The 18,680-nt window shown below is 39.6% G+C and overlaps 1 protein-coding gene across 4 annotated transcripts in view; it reads left to right on the top strand.

Annotated features, from left to right (window-relative positions):
- The window catches only part of TMEM108 (transmembrane protein 108), a 161,977-nt gene that overhangs the window by 4,472 nt on the left and 138,825 nt on the right, over nt 1–18,680 (top strand). For 2 of the 4 annotated variants that reach the window (XM_032106606.1, XM_032106597.1), the window contains exon 2: nt 3,282–3,411. The gene's annotated coding sequence lies outside the window, so the exon portion shown is untranslated. Of the gene's footprint in view, nt 1–3,281; nt 3,412–10,384; nt 10,482–10,767; nt 10,914–18,680 lie in introns of those variants that run through there. The other 2 variants (XM_032106613.1, XM_032106629.1) reach the window with 2 other exon arrangements.

Raw genomic sequence — 18,680 nt, 5'->3', positions numbered from 1 at the left:
GCAGGCATCTGGAGACATTATGCTGGTTGCAGCAGGCTGGTTTACCTCAGCCCCATTATAGTGCTATTGAGGGAAGACCACATGTCAATCCACAAGTGCTTTTATGCCTGGTAATTTAAGCAGGATTTAATGCATCCTGTCATTATAAACAATGACATTAGTATGAATCAACAAGGATGTGTGAGTTTTTTCTCTGAGGTTGGTATATACGCTTCCAGGGCAGCCAAGAATTTTCAACAGTCTTTGCAATGGCATAAATTCAGGCAGTTTTAGTGTAATTTAATAAAAGGTTTGGCTGGGTAGCTCACTTTGCCTTATTAAGCTGTCTATTAAGGCAGACTTTTCCAGGAAGGGCCCTTCAGTAAAGCATCATGATGCCTAAAGGAACAGCAGTAGTTCTATGACAAGCCACTAGTAGAATATGTTAGTTATGGAAGAGATGGGTGAGAGAAGCCTTCTGTGGTCACTGGCATTCATATTTTAGTCCAGGGGTAGTAGTCCTCTAGAATAGATGGTGCAGGACTACATTTAGGAGTCCTTTATGGTGGTCGTAAGATGGAGGTTGTGCGATAAGGTTGGGTCTGATGTTTTGTAACACATGTATGCGTGTGCATTAGAGCACAGAACTCCTTGGTGTTTGGAAATCACACAGGCATACTGAGAGTCTTTCATAGCTCAGAAGTAGTTGCAACTTGTCCTTATCATTAGTCCATATCCACATCCGCTGTAAATAGGTCACTCAAAGTCATTGGAGCCATACCTGTCTGCCCATTGTACTTTTGTTTTTTCTTCCAGAAGATTGATAATCACCCAAGAAACATAAAACGGTTTTCCTTTTCAAAGTCACCAGAGGTATGATCCATGTGATCCATGCTAAGGTGTTAGAACAATGATATCAAAGTTCTCTTTACCTGCATCCAGGCACATGCCAAGGCCTATGTCCCAGATGTCCCTTTTCTTAACCTGCTGCCTCTTCCTGCCAGGTTGAGTGATCCTAGTCCATGTTTCGGTGAAGCTCCTCTTAGTCCCACTATTCAAAGGACAGCAGCCACTCACCTCTGTCTGAACCCTGCTTGCTTTAGGACTCCTTGGTGCTACAGGGAAATGGAGATTGATCACCTCACTGAGATGGTTGGCTGTGTAGAGACAAAAAGACTTGCTGGCTGCCTCTCCTGACCTACAGGCCCTGGTCCATCCAAAATAAGGGTTTAATGTGTTAAGACTGTTGGATTTGTATTCTGCAAGAGTGATACAGTATTATGCCAAAATCCCAGCACAAGCATGGTGTAGCAATTGTAATACATAGTGGAATTGCAATGCAAGCCGCTTCCCCATGCCAGTCTCTGCATGCTCCACTGTCATGAAGAAGGAGGATTTGTCCTAATTAGAGAGATCCCAAACTGTGTGTTGAATACAAATATAGCCTGGAAATTTTCAAATAACCTGCATAGTGTGGCACTTTCAGTGTTTTTTTCCTAGCAGTTTGCATTGTGGTGCTTAATTTGCAAGAGTGTGTTGTATTTTTTCCCAGTGTTAGGTCATAACTGTCATTTTACCCAGTACTTCTGGAAGACAGATCTTTTACTTCACAGAAACCAAGTCCTGAAACATTTTGGGAGTAAAAAGAGAGCCTGGGTAATGTTGGTGATTATTTGGTGATTCAAAGTCAAGGATTCTAGGGTAATTGTGCGTGACCTTTCAGATCTGAGATCTGTCTCCATCAAGGAGGAGGCACAGATCTGTTAAAACATCTCTGAGGATCAAGGCTTTTTCTGGCTCCATTAGGAATTTCAGGTCTGAATAGCAATCAAACCAGATGTAACGTGTGCCATCAGTGTGTGACATGTCACCTCTGCCATGCAGGGATGGGATGGCTTTGTGTGCCACCCTTCATGGTGAGAATTTACATCAGGATGTAAGGCTACAAGTGGTTCATACAGCATAAAGTGTCACCACTGATGATTTTTAGGCATTCTGACTGAAGTGAGTTAATTTTCAATTTTCCATAATAAAAAGGGAGGGAGAGAGCAGCCTATGGAAGATGTGTATACTACAAACCACATACACACAAAGCCATACTAACCTTTGAAATACTCACAAACAATTTCTGTGGAGAGCAGGGACAGCTTTTAAGCAGCAGGAGCCAAAATGTGGAAAGCAGCAAATATGCATCCCATTTGCTGTGCCATGGTGCTGGAGCCAGGGGTGTCTGGTGAAATCTCATAATGAAACAGTTGTTAGAGCAGTTGAATACAGCTCAGCAAAGCAGCTCTTGAGCTAACACGGGCTGCGTGTCTGCCAGTAAACAGATAATTACACTCCGTTGTTTCATTGAACTTTTGTGAAAACAGAAATATGTTTATGTAAAATCCACCATGAAAATGTGTTCTGCTTGTGGATCCTGCATAGAGGGATCAGGATATTGGAGCGGGGTGTCAGGTACAGAAGTAATGCTCTATATGCTGAACAATCTGCAGTGGAGAGTCAAGCATATGTAAGTGGCTCCCTCATAGCTTTCGCAGAGGAAAACTGTATTGTATAAGCAGAGAACCTGTTGCTTGGTTTTCAGAGGTCCTTTTGATTCAGATGACCAAATTTAGATGCCTGGAAGGCACTGCATTCCTGGATACATTTGAGGAATCTCACTGTGATTCCCTGAGTACTTGAAGAAAAAAAAAAAAAAAAAAAAAAAAATCTCTGACTGAATTTTCCTGCTGTCCCACTAATTCATTTTGTTCCTGAAAACCATTGAACAGTTGCCAAAGTCACTTTTTGGGAAGGTTTTTTCTTTTTTATTACCTTGATTGCTGAATATAAATCTTGGCCACTCTGTCAACCTCCAGTTTCTCAGATTAGTAGCTTTCTTATTCTGAAACTAGTATTTAAATTGAATTTAGTCTCTTTCCACAAGAATCAACCTTTAACAGATAAATTAACAAAGAAATTGACAATTCAGAGATGCAATTTTTGCCATGTTTTTTGTTAAGTGTTTGAATTTCATAAAATTAGGAGCATGTTGTCAAATATATAGGATATACACATATGGAATGTGACAGTCTGGAAAGTCTGAGTCTACAAAGAAATCCTAAAGAGTCTTCTACTTATACTCCCCAAAATCAATAACCTACAGAAACAATGTTGTGTGTAATCCATTACAATGAAAGCTCTGGAGAGCAATGGGAGCCACATGGCACAGAGCCGTATGTATTTAAATTGAATGCCTTATAAAATGAGATGAATAAACGTCTTGGAATAACACACCCACTTCTGTAAATTTACAGGTTGCACCAGCTGGCAGATTGAAAATAAAGAAGCAAGAAGCTGGAAGAGTTTTTATCACCAGGAAGATCTGAACCAATGGACTGTATGGATATAGATATGTTTGAAGGCATCTGCTCTTCCCATTACAAGGTAAGGCACAAATGGATTTCTCTGCTGGTTTGTGTCTCTTCAGTGCAGTGCAGCTCCCTTTTGTGGCACTGCCCAAGATGGTAGTAGAGGTGTTTTCCAAAGCTTGTTCAACTTAGTTGCTGACTGCTAGTAACTGTGGCCAGTTATTAATAACAATGTGTAAATGGATGATATGCATACCCAAAAAGCCTCAAGTTTCAAAAGCCAATAAATTCTGATCCTCGGGGCCTGTAAAATTCAAAATTTTATTATATGAAGTATCTGTTCAGATAGCTCTACAGGTTGTCTAATTTTAGCATGTGCTAATAGACCTTCGTACTTACCTAAGGCATATTTTTTATGGGCTTATTAATTGCTGTAGATTGAAGCAGACTTGAAACCTGTACTTAGTGTAGTGGCTAATCAGGAGAAAAAGTCTCTGAACTGGATGCTAGAAAATGTCTCTGTCTGGAGATGCAAGTTATGCCATTTTCTTTGTACAGTTTTTGTGTTCTTTCACTTTCAGGATAATACAGTTTGTTTACAAAATCTCTTTAATTTTCCTTTTTTTTTTTTTTCCCTACCAGTAAAAATAATCACTTACTGGTCTAAGGTGAAGGTGATGGAGAGCTTGATAGATTTTCTGGGCATCTTTTGCCTGATGCCCAGATACACTGTCACTTACACTGAATGTTTTCTTTAATGAGTTGTTTCCAGGGAAGGTACAAAACACAGATCTTCAAAAAGCTACTTGAAACTGGTGGAAACACTTGAGAAACACATTAACTGAACTTGTTTTAAAGTAAAATTTCTTACTTTCAAGATGATGTAGTTCTGCATGTCTGGAGAGTGCCTATATGGGGTGACTTCATATTTTAACAATTCCGATCAACACAAGTTTGCTAGAAGAGAATGCAAAACCATACCAGTTCTGTGTTACTCAGGAGCTCATATCAGGCAGCTGAGCAGTTGGAAAAAGAGGCAGCTGCAACTGGGATTAGCTGGTCTCTGCTTTAACCCAGAGAGGCTGAAGAGAGGACATTCAGCTCAAGTCAGCGTGACACTTCATTTCTCCATTTTCACCAGCCAGTGTTAAATGATAAAGGACCAGTCCTGTGCAGTGCACTGCAATTGCTTCTGTTCTGTGTGGGGAGATATGACCACCAGTGTTACAGTCTGCCATTTCCACAAGTGTGAGAGAACCAGTCTCCTTCTTCTGTTGTGGAAGAACTAAACTGAAGAGATCCTTAGGTGGGGAACATAAGACTGTGGCACCGCATCCTGTAGATATTGGGGGGGCTCCCTTGCATGCTGAAATAACAGGGATGATATGTATTAAGTATTCAGAAAATGCAAAGATAAGCAATAGCAAACACAAGTTAAAAGGAAAAACACATTCAAACTCTTGAGTACTTGGGGCATTCCAGGAATTTTCTGTAACTGTTGTTAGGAAGGAATGTACATAGATCATAAAAACCTGTAGGATCTGGTCTAGATAGCAGACACTTCTCTGGAGAGTTTTATTTCCCCTACTAGATGGTTGTGTAACCCCTGGTGTCCACACTCAAGTGCCCCAGTGGAATCTTTATAGCCACCAGTTATTGCCAGCTCCCACAAGCACAAATGCCTGCTGCTGGTCTGTGCTTTCTTGTTTGAATGCACCTTTACATAAGACGTATGCAGTGGGGGTGGGGAATGACAGCTTTGGTTCTGCGTATGTGAAGGGACAATACCATTTCCTGTGCCACCTTGCCTGCTTTAATCATGTCCTTCTCTGGATCAGAGCTTCTGAGTTTGTGCTTCTTGGCACAGCAGGGAGCCCAGCCTTGGACAGGGCCTCTGGCTGTTGCGTGGCAAGTAATCCTTCCAAATAGGATTTGTGTTCTTGCAGCAGCCGTTCTGGGGATAGAGAATGAATACATGGAGGCAAATTGTGCTTACACAGACATAGCTCAAGCCCAGCCATTCAGAACACAAGTTGATGACAGAGTTGCACACAAGTTGAGTATCTGAAAAGAACATGTACTAGTGGCTAAGAAAAACGTACAGGGTCAGAGTAGCTGCAGTATCTTAGTTAACTGGATTTATTGGTGCTGCTTCACAGCACAAATGTTTTTAGAGCCCCAGAGTTGCTTTGTTACTTTTCATCTGCCAGAGTCTGTTGTCCCTCCAGTGTTGCTGTGTGGAAATGTGAGCTTGTTACCAGCTACTACTGTGAACGGTCTTGGTCTTCACTTAAAACTCCATTGCTCTTTTAGTGCTGTGCACTCCCTGCTTTAAAGAACCTGAGATGATCTACTATAGTGACTCTTGTATTGGTATAGTTTATATAGAATAGTTTATATGGTAGATGTTGTATAGTGATTCTTGATGGTAGCCTGCAACTGCAGGATAGAATAAAAAACTGGAGGTAATAGTGACTTAAATCAAAGCCAGAGTTTGAATTCCTGAGCTTTTAAATTGTGGTTTATTTGTGGGCATTATTCTTGATAGCCTTTTGGCTGTGTTTTTCTGGTTTTGGCTGAGAAATGCTTGAAACACCAAACAAAGCTTAGGAACTGGAGGAACAAGCTGCCTTCTGATTTATACCCAACACAGATATTCCGATACTACAAGAAGCTGAGTTTCAGTTAATATTAATTTCATGAAAATGAAAGCCTGAAGAGGAAGCACCTGAAAACCTCTGAAATGTCCTAGATTAGAAAAGTTAAAAACTGAATAAACATATTCTTCAACTCATCCAAATGTTTTGTAGCTCTAGTTTTGTTGTGGGTTTTTTGTTTGTTTGTTTTCTCTGTAGAACATAAGGACGTGTTTTTTCTCCGTATTGAAGCACTTGTAATTTTTAATTGAAACATTTATTTTTAAACTTAAGGATAGGTGAATCAAAATGAGTTCACTTTGCTAGGAGTTTGCAGTCCAGTGAAAGATTTCCTTAAATTCAAAAAAAAAAAAAAAAGGAATTTGCTTATGACTTAGTCCTGTCTTTCTCCTGGTGCACTGAATTTTATGTTCCTATTATTCACTTTTCTAGTAGTGCTAAGGGACCTCAGGCCTTGATGAGGCTTCAGTTGTTCTGCATACCGTGCTGGGTTCCACATAAATTGCAAATGCATCTTTCTGCAAAGACTATATGATCAAAGAGGCAAGAGAGATTAGATGGGTATGACCCAGGAGCATAGGGACAGTGAGACATTTTTCATCAGCATGGTAAGCAGTGCCTTCAGGAGCCTGCAGGCAGCCATTTACATATACAGCTCTGTAGCCTTGAGGTGATCGTGTTTTAAGGTGGTGGAGAATCAAAGCATTTCATCCACGCAAGTGGAGAAGGATCCGAAGAATTGCCCATCGTGTCACTATAGTACTCCCTCTATGCTGTTCTGATTTGAGTGAGAGCAGTTTGATTTAAATCAGCTTGGAAATGGGAGCAGGTTCTTGGCAGTGGGGGAAGCCTTTTCCTTTTGGAAGGGAACATGACATACAGCTCGCCTCTCCTGCTGGGTAATTTGTCCTGACATTTGCTGGCACAGTAAGTTCTTACTAACTGCAGTGACACTTGCCTCGTGTGACATAATTCGGAACACTTTTTCGTAATACCTCCGCTTGAACTGAAAGCAGCCAAACTGTCTTTTCTAATTTCAGCCCTCTTGATCCCTTGTCCCCAGTGATAAGTTTGCAGTTTCCCAGTGCTGCCTGAAGTAAAATGATGAGATAGCAGCTAGCAATCCAAGGTTTTTCCCTTGTTGCTACTCAAGAGCATGCTAGAAGTCACTGATCCTTTATGAGCTATATCCTGAAGGAGTTAGCTTCACAAGTTCGCTCTCCCAAAGCAGACATTAAGATATAGAAGTAACAACAGAGCCACCTAATAACAAAATGTGTTGTTCTTGCCTCTATTACTGATAACATTGGTCATTAGTCACAGAATATTATATTCAAAACCCATCAAAAGGAAAATGGTATGAAGAAAGATCACAGTCTAAACACTCAGAAAGGATTTTTCGGGTTTTGATGTGGGGATTGTTTCAACTTTGTTTTCAATTTGTTTCTAAAAGGAAAGTATTCAGTATTCTTTAGTAAAGAATACCTAAACACTTGTTGCTGCTTATTCATCTATTCCAGCAGCCATGTGAGATGCAGCAGTTATTTCTTGATGACTAGGTGGAAAATAAAGTTGTTTTGATAACATTTTGTTTGTGTTGATGCCACTGAATGTACATAATTCAGTCTACTTGGTGACCTGTCCCTGACAAGTTTGATTACTATTTCTAACAGTAGATGATAGTGTATCTTTTGGGGTGGTAGGAGACAGTGGGGATGAAAAGTCTTTTGGATACAGTTAAATGTTGTTGAATGTGGTGGGGAATCCATCAGCAAGTGGAGAGAGTTTGGGAGTATGATCTCTTGTTCAGTATCTGGTATGAAGGTAAACTGGTATACTGTGTAAATCAGACTTGGAACTCTGATAAAAAGATGAACTTGCTATGAGACTAATCTAAGTGGGTCCATCAGTACTGGCAGAAAGAAAGAAGCAGGAATGTGGCTATGCAGCATGTCATAGTGCTTCCTCTGGCTTCTCACCAAACGTAGAAATGAAAGCTGGGAGACTTTTAGGTATTTAATTATTTAGCCTCAGGTTCCTCACAGCCCATAACAAGCCATAGTTTTGAGGACAACCTCGTATCAGCTGGATGGGGTGGGGAAATGCCCTTAACCCACCCCCATACAGATGGCCACTGAGATTAGCCCAGGATCATGCAAAGCAGAGAACTAAATTCCACTTCTAAAACTAAGCACCAGACCTGGCTATGCTCTTACATCCGTAGGCTGATCTTTCTGCAGAATGAGTGGGCCATACCATTCCTGTCCTCAGTTAGATTAAGGATCAGCTGTACATTTCTAGGTCAGATTTAAAGTGAGCAAAAAGGTCACACTTCAACTGTTTGCTCTTCAGGATGAGAACTGAAAATAGTAAATGGAATACAGAGAACTACAGAAATTCAAGAGAGATTCAGTTTTCAAGAAGCAGGCCACACTGAACTTTTAAACTCTAATCTGTCTGCAAAGGTGAAATTGCAGCTGAGGTAGCATCACTTTATGCTAAAGAGGTCCCTACAAATGAAGATCCTCATACAAGAAATTAAGTCAGGATAGAAAATGTATACAGGGTGGCTTGTGTATTTGTTTTTCTATCTGTGCTATTAATTGCATGTTAAATTACTAAAAGTAAATTTTTTAAAGCTCTATTTGTGATTTAACCTTTTCTTTTTTGTTTCTGTTTTCCCCTTGTTTTTTATTCCTCCTTACATGCATGTGGTGATTGCTTAGATTTAGTTAGACGTTAAACTGCTTAAAAACAAGCCTTTGCAAAAGCAAATGCAAAGTAACATTCTTTTTAAAAAACCTGTCTTTTGGCATTTAGCATGCCAACAGCAGTTCTGAGAAGTCAAGGGAATGCCTGCAAGTAGGAAGGCAGAAGCACATCAAGTGAAGTTTCACAAGTGAAAGGTAGCATCCTCTTTTGCAACTGGTTGGGGATGTTTACGGCTGTGAAAAGCTTGCTGACTGCCAAGCTGTCAAATCGAAGTGCTTAAAAAGTAGGGAAAGATTTTGACTTCAAAATGTTCTGTAAAAGCCTGTTTTCATGCACTTCAGTGTGGGATTCAGAGTTAAACTGTTGGTTGCTTTGTAAATGTGTACAGGCATGAGAAACTGATATATATGATAGATTATGTCAGAAGAGGGCACAGTGGTGTTTTTTTGCTAGAGAGTGAGACAAAGATGATCTGAGCATGGTCATATGCTCGGGATCTCATTGGGGTTTTTTTGCATGGCTTTAGATAATTTCCTAATTATCCACCTTAAATCTTTCCTTTGGTTGAACGGAGTAATAGCTTACTTCAGGAATGAAATGAGGGGTGGAAATATATGTGCAGCTGCTGAAGCTCCAGATTGTTAAAAGTGCAGAGTACTGCTGTTATACAACTTTGGTCTAGTTTGAACAACATGATCAGCAGGCAGCATTGTCTAGGCATCGTAGTGAGCTACCAAATAAGTGTTTAATATCCTAAATCCTCTATTGTGGTTGTCTTTTGTATGCATCAGTGTCATAACTCATGTTCTCTTTTATAGCTATTCAAAGAAAAGATTGGTGCTTTTTTTAAAGTTATGTTCTTTGTCCTAATCCTTTTTTTTTTAATACTGTGAAGAATTCTTGCTCATTTAGCTGTGTCCACTGCTGACTTTCCTTGCTCAGCTTAGTCAGATTTTGGGGGTAGTATATATTGTCTATAAACTTCAGGTAGTTCAGCTGCTCTGCCTTTCATGCTGAATCTTTTTTAATTTTCCACACCATTGTCCAGAAGAGACTTTCAAAGCTAAGAATGATTTCAGAGAGTCACCTTGTTCTGTTCTTTCTGATTTGGGCTATTAACTGCTCATGCCTGATCTTCTGGTAAAGGCAGCTGTTCACCAAAAATGGTGCATGTAAAATCTTATTCTCGGACCTTTTCTTTAAATTGAAAGATGGTTTACCTATCACAATAGAGATATTAGTTTGCAGTTGTTTCTTTCTCTTTTGAAATGTCATCCTCCTGCCCTTGAGTACAATCACTCTTAACATGATGTCTTAGGCAGACAATGTTTACCTTTATTTCCTGATTCTGCCACACATCCTAGTAGCTTTCAGAATGGAAGCTGTCAGGTACCAACTGGCAGGAACCACCACACTTTTATTTTGCACTTTCTTTGGCAATTTAATAATACTGCATTTTTCAGTTTTCTGTTTCTCTCTTGTAGTTTGCATCTTTGTTCATCTTTCATGATTTTCTGCTTTTGGAGGATGTGACGTCTTTCATCCTTCCTCTTAGGCTGTTGAAATTCTTCCTTCATCTCACTGCACCTTTACAGGTTAATTTTAGTTGTCTGCTTATGGGTGATCACTCTGTTTTTATCCAGCTTTACACTAAGTGGAATCTTCTTTGTGTTTCCCTCCTGGGACTGTCTCGTCCCTTGAACTTCTGCTCTGTGGAGAAGTGGAAGTATTCTGCTGCTTGATCAGAAAAATACCAAAGACATTTTTATGCTAGCAGGTAGCTTTTTTTTGTGTCTTATCTAAATTCATAGCAAATAGATTTACATGGTGTCTCTTAATCTAATGCTAGCTTTCCTATAGTCTTGTGCTAAACTTACTAGGCATGGGTAACATCTGTCTCTTGCAGCATCAATTATATATGTATATATGTATGGAACCTGTGCTTTGTGCTCTTCACTTGTATATAACTTCCCAATTACTTTCTGCTGCATATCTGCTGAGTTTCCAGTCTTGTTCCATCCAGAATCTTTTCTAATTTAATGTTGCTGCTCTCATGATTCAAGGTGCAGAACACCTGGCTTCCAGACTTGGAAGAGTGAAGGAAACCTGGAACTTGTTAAAAAAATTTTGGCAAGAAGTGGAGGTGGTAATTTTCAACAAGCCAGCCAACAGCAGGCTGAGAAATCCTAATGCCTGGTTTCTCTCTGATGTAAGTGGTACCATGTATTTTAAAGTAAGCTCAGAAATAAAAGACCGAAATAGAATAATTCATGTGCTGTACACATGGCAGATCAGAGCAAAGCAGTCCTAATGAAATAGCAGTCTTTCCACTCTTAACATAAGCTGCTGCTGGGACAGAAGTGTAGTGATTTTCTCCTGCACAGGTAGAAAAGGCACAGAAAAGCAATGTCATGAAACCTGTAAGGGAAATTTTCCTTAAAAATTTCCCTGGAGTATTGGCTTTCAAGTATGAAGACTGGCTACAATGATCAGTAGATCAGTTAGGCATAGAAGAAGCCATTCTGCCTACTTTCCTGCAGATCTTTCCCTGCAAAACTGCAGAAAACTTCTAACTACCTCAGATATCAGAGGCACCGTCTCATCTAAGGTGTGCATCTGTTTCAGTGGAGCAAAAAAGAAATAATTGGCTGCTTTCCAAAATGTGTGTTTAGTTTTTAAGAACCATAGGATAGAGAGTACCATCAGGGCTCCCTAAGAATTGCGTTTGGATAGATGGCTGCCAGCAGTGACTTTTTGTTAAAAGGAAAGGTGATTTTAGATACCAGCGACTAGTAGTACGAAACCAGTCTAGCACTCAGTCTGATAGCACAGCCGTTGAGGTTTGGTGCCGAGGTGGGAGCTGGGGAGAGAGAGTCGGGGAAGGCGTTGAGGGGGTGGGAAGATAATTTTCACACTCTGTACAAGTAACATAAGCTCTGTGTTTAATCTAATATCTTGAAATCTGACATGGATGGCTGTCCTCAGGGGATATTCACATATTAGTTGTAAGTTCTTATTTGATGAGAGGAGAACTCACTGAAACATTGCAGGAAGGGTAGCTGTGAAAATTTTTCCACAATTTTTTTTTCAGTGCTTCTTATTTCCTCATAACCTCATGTCCTACTGAATTGCCTTCATTTTCCCTGTCTGATATGAAATATATTACTGGGTTATGACAAATACTCAGACCTGTTGCAAAAATGGGATCATTCACTATTTTTCTTCAAAATTCCAGTAATATTGCTCAGTGGCTGTGGCATACAACCTTGCAGTGGTGCAATGACCTGGTCTCAGGCTTTCCAAGTGTTTTGTGTACATTAATTAAACTTCACAGTACCCTTCTGAGGCAGTGTCTGACCTATGTTAGGCAGTGCTCTATGAGTAGTTATAGTGTAATTATTGCAGCTGTTTAGGGATGCAAGTATGGTGTTGGGTAAAATCACAGAAGCTGGCCCCATCACATACCATATATCCTCCTCTCAAGGTCTTAGCACTATGATAACAGGAATGACAGAAATAGAAACTATGAGTCGCTACTCCTGGGAGAGTGATTTCATCATTGGGCAGTGTCTCTTCCCTTAGGACCTTCTGTGTAGTTGCTTTAACCCACCTTCTTTCTACCTTTGTTGCAAAGAAGTAGTCTGACTCTAAATCAAATTTTAAACGAAGCTATTCGCAGTAATACATCTCTTCCATAGGTGGTTTGCACTGTCTTTCTTTTTAAGTTAGATATACTAGGAATTATACTGAACTACTTGCTGTGTAGTCAATTGTGCATGAAAATTGACAACACTGAAGCACCTTTTCAGAATAGAATGCCCTTACTGATGATGCAAGGCAATTTAGTTCTGTTAGTTCTGTTTGTTGGAAATCAACCAAAGCGCAACACCAGTTTTTGTTTCCCTCATCCCCGTGTCACAACCCTCAATCTTTTGTGTAGATGTTCAAAGCTAAAATTCTCATTCTTTAGAGAGCCTGCACAACTTCACTCTATTATCATTTGGATTATCATGTGAGGTCTAATCGGGCTTTTTTTAATACTGTATAATAATTTTTGCATTATAAATGCAGCAAAACTTGCAAAACGTGATCACCAAAGAACTGTTAAAGCTGATTTCCTATCACTGGAGTTTACAGTCTGTAGCTGACAGCTCGGTATACATGTAACAGAGTAAAGGTCAGAAGTAATCCACCCCTTTGCATTCTGGCACTGCAGACCCATTCTAAATACAGTAACTAGCTGCAGTGGTGGGTTCTGTTCAGATCTTCCTCCTGGCATACACAATGCGATGAGAAAAGTAGCTAATGAAAGCTTAGTTTTCAGTTTTGAGAGGGCTTGCCCAATTCTGTTTACTAAAGGTCAGGCTGCCTTCTGCTTTGCTTCAACATTACCATCATCCAAAATAAGACACTGACTGCTCCAGAATAACACACTGACCACAAATCATGTTTGGGAACAGAAAAAGTAGCTGATATCGTGGTGCTGCATGGTAGGGCAGCAGCTGTGACAGAGACACAGGTTCTGTGCATGTTTGTTCACTGGTTTCTGAGACCAGTCCCATGGCTGAATTTATTTGCTCTTTCTCCTTCTGTTTTTTGAACTGTGATTTTTTTATTTATTTATTTTAAAGTTGTAATTTGGTTTTGGTTTTGTTCGGCTTGGAGGTCTTTGTTTTATTTTGGTTTGGTGTGTTTTTTATCTTGGTATTGGAGATACCACCTCAAGGGAATCCACAGGGGCATTTTCTCCTATTTATGCAGCATTTTCTACTGGAAAGATAATGAGGTCCCTACTTAGTATGAGGCAATCTTCAGTAATTTATGCCTGTGTCTTGGCTGCAGAAAACAGACTACATCATATTTATTTTTGGAAAAGCACGGGAGATCTCTTACTGAAATTAAAAGTAAACTTTCTGTTGACTTAATGGTTGAAATTATTTTCAGTGGTTTTGTGCAGTTGTTTTCAATTTTTTGGACAGGACTGATCACAGGAGAATGATGAAGATTTAGTAGCAAGAAAATAGGATTAATTAGAAACTGTGAGGTCCTGCAATGACCCTAGAGATTTCTAAAGTAGGCATGACTTCAGTTAAACATGATATTGGCTTCTTGTCTCCAAAACAGTGACACCCCAAAGCGTGGATGAAGTTGTTGTAAAATGTGCTTCTTCAGAAGGTGTCATTCATCAAGATAAAGCACTTTTTTATGTTTCTGTTGAACTATTTGAATAAACATGAATCAGATACTCTCTTTCCTATTTACTCATGAGTCAACATGAGAGATGTTGATCCTGTGCTATTAATGATCGTAATTTTAATTGCAATGGTTTTATGCAGTGCTTTTAGTTGGACTTCTTCTCTAAGAGGTTATATTATTTTTGTTACTTTATGTACTTCAGCATTGTTTAGCACATTTGAAAATTATATTTTGTCCTAATTTAGAATTTCTTCTTTCATTTTGCAGTACAGCAGTGTTATTATGTTACCATATTTTTATAATCTTCTGAAGAACACCACTCCTTGATTCCAGCATAATTTCTGTTTATTTAAAAGGCTGACACATTATAGTTTACTCAGATCAGAAAAAATTAGTGAACACTCCAGGAACATCAGGGGTGAGTGACAATTATTAGTTTGTAATCTCTGCAACTTTTCTCTCTATTCCTTTTCCTTCATAGGAAGGAAGGATTCAACTATTAATATTATTCTTCTTTATTCATTGAAGATATAATTCAAAATGTATTAATAGCTAACTGCAGAGTGCCATAGAAGTCTAATAAGATAACAAACTACTTTAAAAACTAGGCAACTTTCTGTACATTTTCTTAATTCTAGACCATGTACTTTCACAGCTATGTACTTAAGCCAGTGTCCTCTCAAATATTCTCACCCAGTTATTGCAGTAGGTCAGTTTTGGCAAGTTCACTGTTCAGTGTGAACAGGAGTACAGACTCAGGTTTCAAAATAATTCATCTGTCTGTGAAATGAAACACCAGTAGTTTAATGTGTTTTTTTAAAATTAATAATTACAGTGTATTTATACTGTCTTTCAATTCACGTAATTCAACAGCAGATGATGAAAAAGATCATAGATAACTGGATTCGATGCCATGTCAAAGCAGGATTGTTCCTGGTGTCGTGTTTTCCATTGCGTTACCCAGTACACTTTTTGGGAACTTGAAGGATAGATTGCCCTTAATTTCCAGCTTCTGTCTAGGTAAGGTTGAGGTTCTTACATGGGTTTTGATAAGAGGCTCATTCTTTGTTGCAGTCAGAAGTTCATCAATGTAGAATGACATTTGCCGAGATGAATCCATGTGTTTTGTGTAATAAAGGAGCAGTTTATAAACCTTAATGACTGGATGGTGAAATTGGAAGAGAAAGCCTGTGACCCCTTGACTTAGAAGGGTCTGAAAAGATAGAGGTGTTGCTTCTTGAGGGTCTTTTCAGCTGGTTTATTAAGTGATTGGTTTACGGACTCTGCAGTAAACATTGGGCTTTGTATTCCAACCTTGTGGGAGAATTCAGTGGTAAGTAGATTTCCTGGCTAGCAAGGGAAAAGTTGTGGATTCAGTCCCTCATTGCAGAAGTGGCAGTATTCCTTAACCGGAATTACTAACCATCTTGTAATTTAGAGAGAGAGGCTGATCTGTAGTACGAGTCTCTTCCTATTTTGTAACTCACTATCTACATGAAAGGATTGGTAGTCCCGCCTACTCACATAAAGTCATCTTAATCCAGGTAAACTTTTTTCTCCTCTCTTCTTTCCCACAGCCCACCAGGCTTACTCCTCAACTAAACTTTTAGTTGTATTTAAAAGATTACTTTAAAAATGTTTCCTTTACTTTTTGCAAAATTTCACTCAGTCTCTTCCAGAAATAATTTCCAGTGTGAAAGTGCTTCAAGTGAGCCCTTTCTTCAAGTGGAAAGTTTTTGCACTTTCTTCTTTTATTTAATAGACGAAAACATTGAAGAAGTTACAGAACTTGACCTTCTGTGGCTTGTATTGTCACTTAAACCAGCTACCATAAGTGATGACTGAAGGATGTACAATCCAGCATTTATCTTGCTTGATTAGCAGATCTATCCACTGAATTTTGTTCTTCCTGACACTATGGAAGTGAAGCTGTTTGCCCAGCCTTCTCAATTCTGGCCAGCTAATTATCTCTGTAGGATTAAAAGCAAACAAACCACAACAGGCAAATGGTTTATGCTTGGTTTTCAAAAGAGATGTTAGATACTGATTTCCATTTGTTCTCATTGTTAAGGAATTGTGCTGACAAAAGCACTTTGCTCGTGAAATAAGAAGAATGGAAGGGAGAGGGGAAGGCAAGATTAATAGGACTGAGGGATGTGCGTGTGGCTTGGCAAATTGAGCAAGTGGAGGAGGTGGGGTCAGAGTTCCTGACTTCACAGCTGATAAACTGATTTTCTCAGTTTAACTGATTTACTCTGTGACACAGCGTGCCTTGGCTCTTCAGTATGCCCATCCATAAGATTGTGTTACCTGATTTAATAAAGGGTTCTGCAGATTATTTTGTAAAATGCTTTGGGAAATTTGAATGAGAAGATTTATAGCTAGATGGGTACAGATGTAGAAATAAATACAGATATGCATCTTAGCCTACTGCAGTTACAGAGCACAGCATTACTGCCACCAGTGGAAAGGACTGAAAGAAATCCCGTGGAAGCTATTAAGTAATTCCTTGAATCTTTTCATACATATACTAGATGTTTCTTTTGTTTAGCAACAGAGGTGGGGTGATATGCAACTTAGTGCATGGATAGAGGCAGAAGTGTGGGGAGAAAGGACCATTTGTTGAGGTTTTAAAATTCCTTTTTAACTTGTCATTAGAACCAATATTCATTTTTTTCTCTCCTCTAGAGCCCTAGCTATTTACTCGGTGTTAAGTCACTGGCATTTTAAATGAAAGAATTTCAATACCCAAGAATTACATCCTGAGGAGAAATAAAAAGGCTTTTTCAAGCATGCTTTTCTTGAAGACAGAGTACTGGGTAGATAGTTTCCCGGTCAGCTTCAGGATGGCACTTTTTAGATGTTTATAGCTGCTTTTCTCTGAACACTTGCTTCTCCTATGGCTCATTAGTTCCATTTGCAAATCACTCAGGTTTTAAACCATTTAATGACTCATTCTTAAAAACTATTTTAAACCTGTAGTGATCTGCTGGAAATAACACCAACCTGTTCTTCTACAGCACTATAGGATTCATTCCCCATGCTTTGTATCTTCCATATATTTTTCCTTTAGATTCCCTTTCCTGTTTCTTCAATTTCAGCTATCCTTGTGTAGTGGTGTTCAGATGGAGTAGAAAGCAAGAAGGGAGAGTTCCCTTAAAGCATTTTGGTACACCATTGAGAGAGAAGCCTATTGGTGTGTGTCAGCGGGGACGCAGGCAAGAGGTAACAGGTGGCATGAAAGGAAAGCTAAGAAGCCATGAAGATACAATGGAACAGCATTTGTCAAAAAAAGATGAGTAATGTCAAAGCGATGTGCAGGGAAGGGAGACAGCTGGGGACCTAAGCCAATGGTGGTCAGAGCTTGAAAGTGGACAAACACCATTCTTCCCAGACAGAGCCTTCTCTGGAATGAGTGACCCATGGTGACCTGCTGACTACTGGGGGAAAACCTTTGGCCTCTTCACACTGAGCTGAAAGACCCTGGTTTCTAGATCAAAAGGCATACAGACTTCTCAAGTATTTTGATTCTTGTTTCTTCTCAAAGGTGTCCTGTGCCATAAGTACATGGGTACAAATTGAAAGAGGGGAAATCTAGGTTCAATATTAGGAAGAAATTCTTTACTGTGAGGGTCATGAGACTCTGGAACAGGTTCCCCAGGGAGGTTGTGGATTCTCCAACTCTGGCATTGTTCAAGGCCAGGTTGAATAAGGCCATGAGCAACCTGGGAGGTGTCCCTGCGCCTGTTGGGACTAGATATCTTTAAGGTCCCTTCCAATCCCTTAACATTTTGTGGTTCTACGATTAAGCCATGCAGTGAGGGAAGAAGCTATAGTGCTGCAGGGTTTATTTTGCCTAATCAGTATGGCTGCATCAACATTAATAAATGTGTCCAGTGTGCCCAGCGTCATTCTCAGGCCCTGAGCGCAGCTAGCTACATGGAGATCAGCTCTATATAATCAAACTTTTTGTAGGTTTTAGATGATAGCCACATGTAAACTCCTTGCTTGTGTAGTATCTGTAGATTGCTAACTCCCAAAGTGTGTCTGGGAATTGTCAAATCCAGGACAGTGACCCATGAGTGATTTATCACCATTGGTGATTGATTTCCAGCTCCCAGGGTGCAGTAGGTTGGCCTCCCCTGAAGGGTATAGAAAGGGTTGGAAAGCTGGCATTATAATGATAATGGAAGGTCAGACATAAGCAGTGAGGATGCACAATGAGACACGTTGATCTTGACAGTTCTTGACAGCCCATAATATTTTGGGTTGACTTTACTCCACCTTCAGGAACTGAGAGAATATTTTGAATAAGTTTTGCTTTTGAATGTCTGAAGTTTGTTTCAGCCTGAGGAGCTTGATTGGAAAAGTGAACAGGGACAGATTGCAAGTCTTCTTCCACAGAACTGCTTCAGTTTTTTCAGAACTCTCTGCACAAGATTATTGGGACGTTATTCCATGAGGACCTGCTATGAAACAAGGCTAAAAAGAGGCACTTTTCTGTTTACTGCACGAGGAATTACACTTGCCAATGCCATTATGTGAATATGATCCTAATGCCGATTTGCAGCAATGCTGTAAGCAAACTTATACCATGGTTTATTTCTTACTAATTAAAGTCTTATTTAGGAATGAGTAATTTCTACACCGGAATGATTTATTTATTTATTTAAAATCACAGAGGCAGGCATTTCGTACTGAGGTCTGCTGCCTCCGTAGTGCAACTTATTATCCCAAAAATGATCTGGGGTTGCTTCTCTCTGAATTCAGGAATCTGTAA

This window comes from Corvus moneduloides, chromosome 1, assembly GCF_009650955.1.
Source record: "Corvus moneduloides isolate bCorMon1 chromosome 1, bCorMon1.pri, whole genome shotgun sequence".
Classification (NCBI taxonomy): domain Eukaryota; kingdom Metazoa; phylum Chordata; class Aves; order Passeriformes; family Corvidae; genus Corvus; species Corvus moneduloides.
The sequence above is the reverse complement of the archived record's forward strand: the minus strand, read 5'-3'. Positions and strand labels throughout refer to the sequence as shown.